Source organism: Chiloscyllium punctatum, chromosome 36, assembly GCF_047496795.1.
Source record: "Chiloscyllium punctatum isolate Juve2018m chromosome 36, sChiPun1.3, whole genome shotgun sequence".
NCBI lineage: Eukaryota > Metazoa > Chordata > Chondrichthyes > Orectolobiformes > Hemiscylliidae > Chiloscyllium > Chiloscyllium punctatum.
The window spans coordinates 65,046,394-65,051,815 of NC_092774.1; the positions used below are offsets into that span (position 1 = coordinate 65,046,394).

A 5,422-nucleotide genomic window follows, 5' to 3' on the forward strand; every position below is an offset into this window, starting at 1 on the left:
CTAATCTCATCTGCGCTACATTTGTCACTAACGAATTACAGAGTAGACTCGCCAGGCCGAATGGCCTAACTTCTGCTCCGATGGTCTTACGGTCTTAGGTTTCTCTGGATCATTTCATTGCCAATGTGCAGTCCCGGGGTCAATGAGCAGCAGTGTCCACTGAAAGCAAAGCTCATAGGATGGTTGAGCTCCTACAATGTGGAAACACGTCCTTCAGCACAACACATTTGCACTGATCTTTCGAATAGTAATCCAGTCAGGTCCATTTTCCTACCCTCCATAAATTGCACACAGACCCCGACGGGTGGAATTATTCCTGGGTTCTTGGTGCCATGAGGCAGCCGTGCAATCCCTGAGCCACCATGGGGTTGTGGTTATGGGGGAAAGGGGAGGCAATTGAAGTCCAGCAGAAAACAAAAACAGACGACCTACTCTCCCACTGCACCCACTGTCAGGACTGGCAGGATGTTCAGTCCTGGGGGGTGATCCAAGGCAGCGTCGCGGGTGACAAATATGAACCTCTTCGCACACTCGGCCGAGCTGAACGGCCTCAACCCAGTGTGGACACACTGGTGCTTCAGCAGAGCGGAGGAATTCAGGGCGCACTCAGGGCAGCAGAACGGCCTCCCCCTTCCGCCACCACCTCCCACCTCCACCACCCCGGTTGGATCAGCTGGTGTTTCCGCAGTGTGGAGGAGCGGGTAAAGCCCTTCCCACACTCGGGGCAGGAGAATGGCTTCTCCCCGGTGTGGATGGACTAGTGTCTCAGCAGGGCTGAGGAACTGCTGAAGGCCTTCCTGCACTTAGGGCAACTGAACGACATCTCCCCAATGTGGACCCACTAGTGGGCCAGCAGGTCGGAAGAAAGATCAAAGTCCCTCCTGCACTCGGGGCAGAAGAACGGCCTCTCCTCAGTGTGGGCGCACTGGTGTCACAGCAGGTGGGAAGAACTTCTGAAGGCAAACTCGCACGTGGGGCAGGAGAACGGTCTTCCACGGTGTGGACCAACTGGTGCGTCAGCAGGGCAGAGGAATCACTGAAGGCCATCCCACACTCAGGGCAGCAGAAGGGCCTCTTCCTCTCTGTGGACCCATTGGTGCTTCAGAACCCTTTCAAATTTCACAATATCCTTCTGATAGGAGGGAGACCAGAATTACATACAATATTCCAAAAGTGGTCTAACCAATGTCCTGCACAGCCACAACATAACTTTCCAACTCCAACACTCAGTCAGAGGATTACGAAAGCTTTCAAACCCCACAAAAAACAAACAGGAAAGAATGGAGGGAAAAACCGAATTTTTGAGAGTCAGCTTGGAAGCATCAATGAGAAATCGGCAGACCTGGTTTATTGGGTACCTGTTCTCCTTCAATATAATATACACGTATTTCTCTTGTGCTCTTCGTAGTTTCTCTGTGCTGCAGTGTGTAGCAGCTCGTTAAAATAATGTCCTGTTGCATCTTCGTTTGTGGGTGTTGGGATGATTGCTTCTGTGGTTAAGTATTTGGTTTGTGTGTGTTGTTTTTCTGTGGACGCTATTTTGAAGTTCCCCATTGAATTTTCGCTCTACTGTGACATCTAGAAATGGCACTGTGTTGATGTTCTCCTCCAATTCAAACCAGGAGTCCCCCTCAGGCCCAACGTCTCACCACTTGGAGCACCAATATACAGACTAGTCAAAGGCATCCACTGAAGACTAAAACATCAAGTCGAAGATTCACACCACTCCATTTCCTCCGTCCAAGAATTCCTGAACACCAAAGACACTAAGATAGAATAGGATGTAATAATGATGTCCTTTGACATAACAGCCCTGTTCAATCTATTAACGTCAACGTGGCCAAAGAAAAGTGAAGACACTACTCGAAGAACCAAAGACACAAACACAGCACTAACTTCATCAGCAAAGATAGCACTGTCACCCTCGTGGAACTGTGCCTTACCACCCACTTCATATTCAGTAACAAGCCCTACAAACAACTCATCGAAACATCCATGAAACCAGCAGTATCAGGATTCCTAGCAGAAGCAATAATGCAGAGACTCGAACAAACAACCCTTTCGACGATCCAACCCAAACTTTGAGTCCGCTACAGCGATGACACTTTTGTCATCAGAAAATAAAACAAATTAAAGGAAACCTACAACACCATCAACAATCTCCTTCCTGGCATAAAATTCACAAAAGAGGAGAACAACAACAAAGTTCCATTTCTAGATGTCACAGTAGAGCGAACAGTCAATGGTAAATTCAAAACAGCATCTACAGGAAAACAACGCACGCGAACCAAGAACATAACTACAGAAGTAATCATCCCTACACATAAAAACAAAAGTGAATCAGATCAGTATTTCAACGAGCCACTACACACTGCAGCACCCAGGAATTACGAAGATCAATAAATCACTGTGCGGCTCATTTAAGAAGAACGGGCAACCTGCAAACGCCCTGAAAACTGCTCCCCTGACCGGGAATCGAACCCGGGCCGCGGCGGTAAGAGCACCGAATCCGAACCACTAGACCACCAGGGAGAGGCGCCTGGGTATTGACAGCTCTACTGAAAATTTCTTCCCTGCCCGGAAATCGAATCCGGGCCACGGTTGTTCGAAGGCATTCACCAATCCATCAATGTCATTTCGTGTATCAATTGCTCCCGATGCGGTCTCATCGACATTGGGGAGACTAGAGACTCCTCGCAGAGTCAAGTCACAGCACTTGAGGGAACATCTACAGGATACCCGCACCAATCAACCCCATCGCCCTCTGGAACAACATTTCAAACCCCCTCCCACTCTGCCGAGGACATGCAGGTCCTGGGCCTCCTCCATCGCCACTCCCTCCCCACCCGATGCCTGGAGGATGAACGCCTCATCTTCTGCCTCGGATAAATTCAACCCCAGGCCATCAATGTGGATTTCATCAGATTCCCCATTTCCCCTCCTCCCACCTTACCTCAGTTCCAACCTTCCAACTCAGCGCTGTCCTCATGACCTGTCCTACCTGCCAATCTCGCTTCCCACCTATCCACTCCACCCTCCTCTCTGACATGTCACTTCCGTCCCCTCAGCCATTAACCTATTGTACTCTTTGATACCCTCGGCCCAGCACCCTCCAATTTATCTTTCTACCCTGGAGGCGTCATGCCTTTATTCCTGATGAAGGGCTTTTGCCCGAAACGTCGATTTTCCTGATCCTCGGAAGCTATCTGACCTGCTGTGCTTTTCCAGCACCACTCTGATCTAAATTCTGGTTTCCAGCATCTGCAGTCCTCACTTTTGCCAACCCAATTAACACAGTGTGCCGATTTCACATCAACAAACTGACACAAGCAGACACAACGTCTGTAGAAACCCTAGCCACATTACTTCACATTAAAGACATCTGGGAAATGATGTCCAGACAACTCAACCCTCTCAGCATCATGGTAGCCCACAAACCTACCAACATACTTAAACAGCGGCTCATTAACCTGAAATCCCCGATACAAACAACCATAAAACGAATGTTATTTACAAAATACCATACAAGGAAATATATACATGAACTCTGCGACACAGGTCTCTGTGGCAAGAAATGCTGACATGAGAGAAGGAAGATTTTTTCAGCCAAAACGAATCGGCACTGACTGGACAGCCATTTAAAATCAACGCTGTCTGCCCAGGATGGAAGACCCGAAGGGATGTACCGTTTTCTTATTTCCTGAAGATTTACAAAGCTGAGACTGGGTTTTGGTGTTTGTTCGCTTTCCACTCCCGGGAGCCGCAGTGTTGGGGCGGTGTGTTGGGGAAAGTTAAATATGCCGGTGAGCAGCGTGAGGGGCTATTTCAGCTTCCTCTCCTCTGACAGCGCTGTGACTTGACTCTGATGTTCTCAGGGACATTTACTGACGCGAGACAGTGAAAAGAGTCTCGTTCCTGCAGATCGGGAATTCAAACCGTAAGCCGGCTTCAGGACAATGAGAAAGATTAATTGGGGTATGTGATGAAGCTGTGAGCTGCATTTCAAACAGGTAGGTGGAGTCGGATGCGTCATCCATTGCGCCCCCGGCCCTGTGCGTTCCTGATGCCCGCCATGCTGCAGAGTTCTGACGTTAACACGGACATGCGCAGCAATGGGAACGTTCACAAAGTGAACGGCCAAAGATAAACACCGTCACTGCTTCCCTTCCATCGTCCCAACTTTGTGAAACAGTATCTTTCACTGGCAAATAAAATACCTTTGTCCTCAGGTGCCTGCTTAACTTCGATCACGACTTAACGCCCCTCACTGTTCTAGTCTCATTTCAAAACACTTGGCTCATTGCCTCAATAGCAGCTCTGTGGGTATCTGCTTGTTCCACACTGACGGGCAGTGGGCTACAGATTCCCGACTAGTCCCAACGTGATTGAAATACTTCAACTCCTCCACTGATTTGAATTTTAAAAAAAAACCGTGGAGCAATCTCCCTTTCTTTTTGACGACGTTTCTCAACTGTAGTCGGCAGGGTTCACACCTGCGTGGGGAAACCGCAATGGATTTCATGTCCATCGCATTCACCACTCGGCCCATCAATACAGAACCATACTGACAGCTTCATTTCCCAGGTCTGTCTGCCTATGGAGCTGCGAAAGAGTGAATCATTGCAGAGTTTGTTTGAATCCAATCACTTCACAGGTTTCGAAAGGGTTAAATATCTGCAAATGGCGAGTCTGGGTGTTTCATCCCGAAAGATGAAATGGACGTTCAGTTAAAAACAAAGACAGAAATTGCAGGAGCAACACAGCAGGTCAGGCAGCATCTGTGGAAAGACAATCAGAGACAACATTTCAGAACTCGTTTTTTCCCTCATCCAGGTACAGCCAAACCTGCTGAGTTTCTCCAGCAGTTTCGCTTTCTGTCTCGGATTCTCAGCATTCGCAGTCCTTCACGTTAGAAATTCAATAAATTCAGAAACCTCTTTGTGCTTCCTCAGTGGAAAAGATTTCCGTTTGGGAAACATTTTCCTGACACCATTAAAAACGTGCACTTTCGCAGCCAAGAAAGCGCGAGGAGCGAGAACAGGAAACACTCCGTCCCTGGGTGGTTTCGAACCACCAACCTTTCAGTTTATAGCCGAATGCGCTGACCAATTGCGCCCCAAAGGCAGGTCGCTGCTGAGCACGCGCAGTGTCTTTGAGGAACCTACTATTCAATTCATAATTCAACACGCCCCGCCCAAAATTACCATTGTCTTCTGTCAGTTTTACTTTTCCATAATAAAGCCTTGGACATTCATTATGGTGACATGGAACAGCCTAATCCCACCATCTGCAGGCACATCCATGTCACGAGGAACGAGCTCTCCTACACCGGGACCATCGCCCTCCGAGCCTTTCAGTGTTTTGCCTCTTCTCGAATTTTCTCATTGGCCCCGAGCCGAGAAGGGGTTTGAATTCCTGATGT

At 48.5% G+C, this 5,422-nt stretch overlaps 2 non-coding genes across 2 annotated transcripts; both read right to left on the minus strand.

Moving 5' to 3' along the window:
• Positions 1 to 2,460: 2,460 nt before the first annotated feature.
• On the minus strand, positions 2,461 to 2,532 carry trnak-cuu (transfer RNA lysine (anticodon CUU)). The gene has a single exon. It is a non-coding gene; the product is annotated as a tRNA-Lys (tRNA).
• A 2,518-nt stretch (positions 2,533 to 5,050) lies between these two features.
• trnay-aua (transfer RNA tyrosine (anticodon AUA)) lies at positions 5,051 to 5,124 on the minus strand. Its single transcript has one exon. It is a non-coding gene; the product is annotated as a tRNA-Tyr (tRNA).
• Between the last annotated feature and the right edge of the window lie 298 nt (positions 5,125 to 5,422).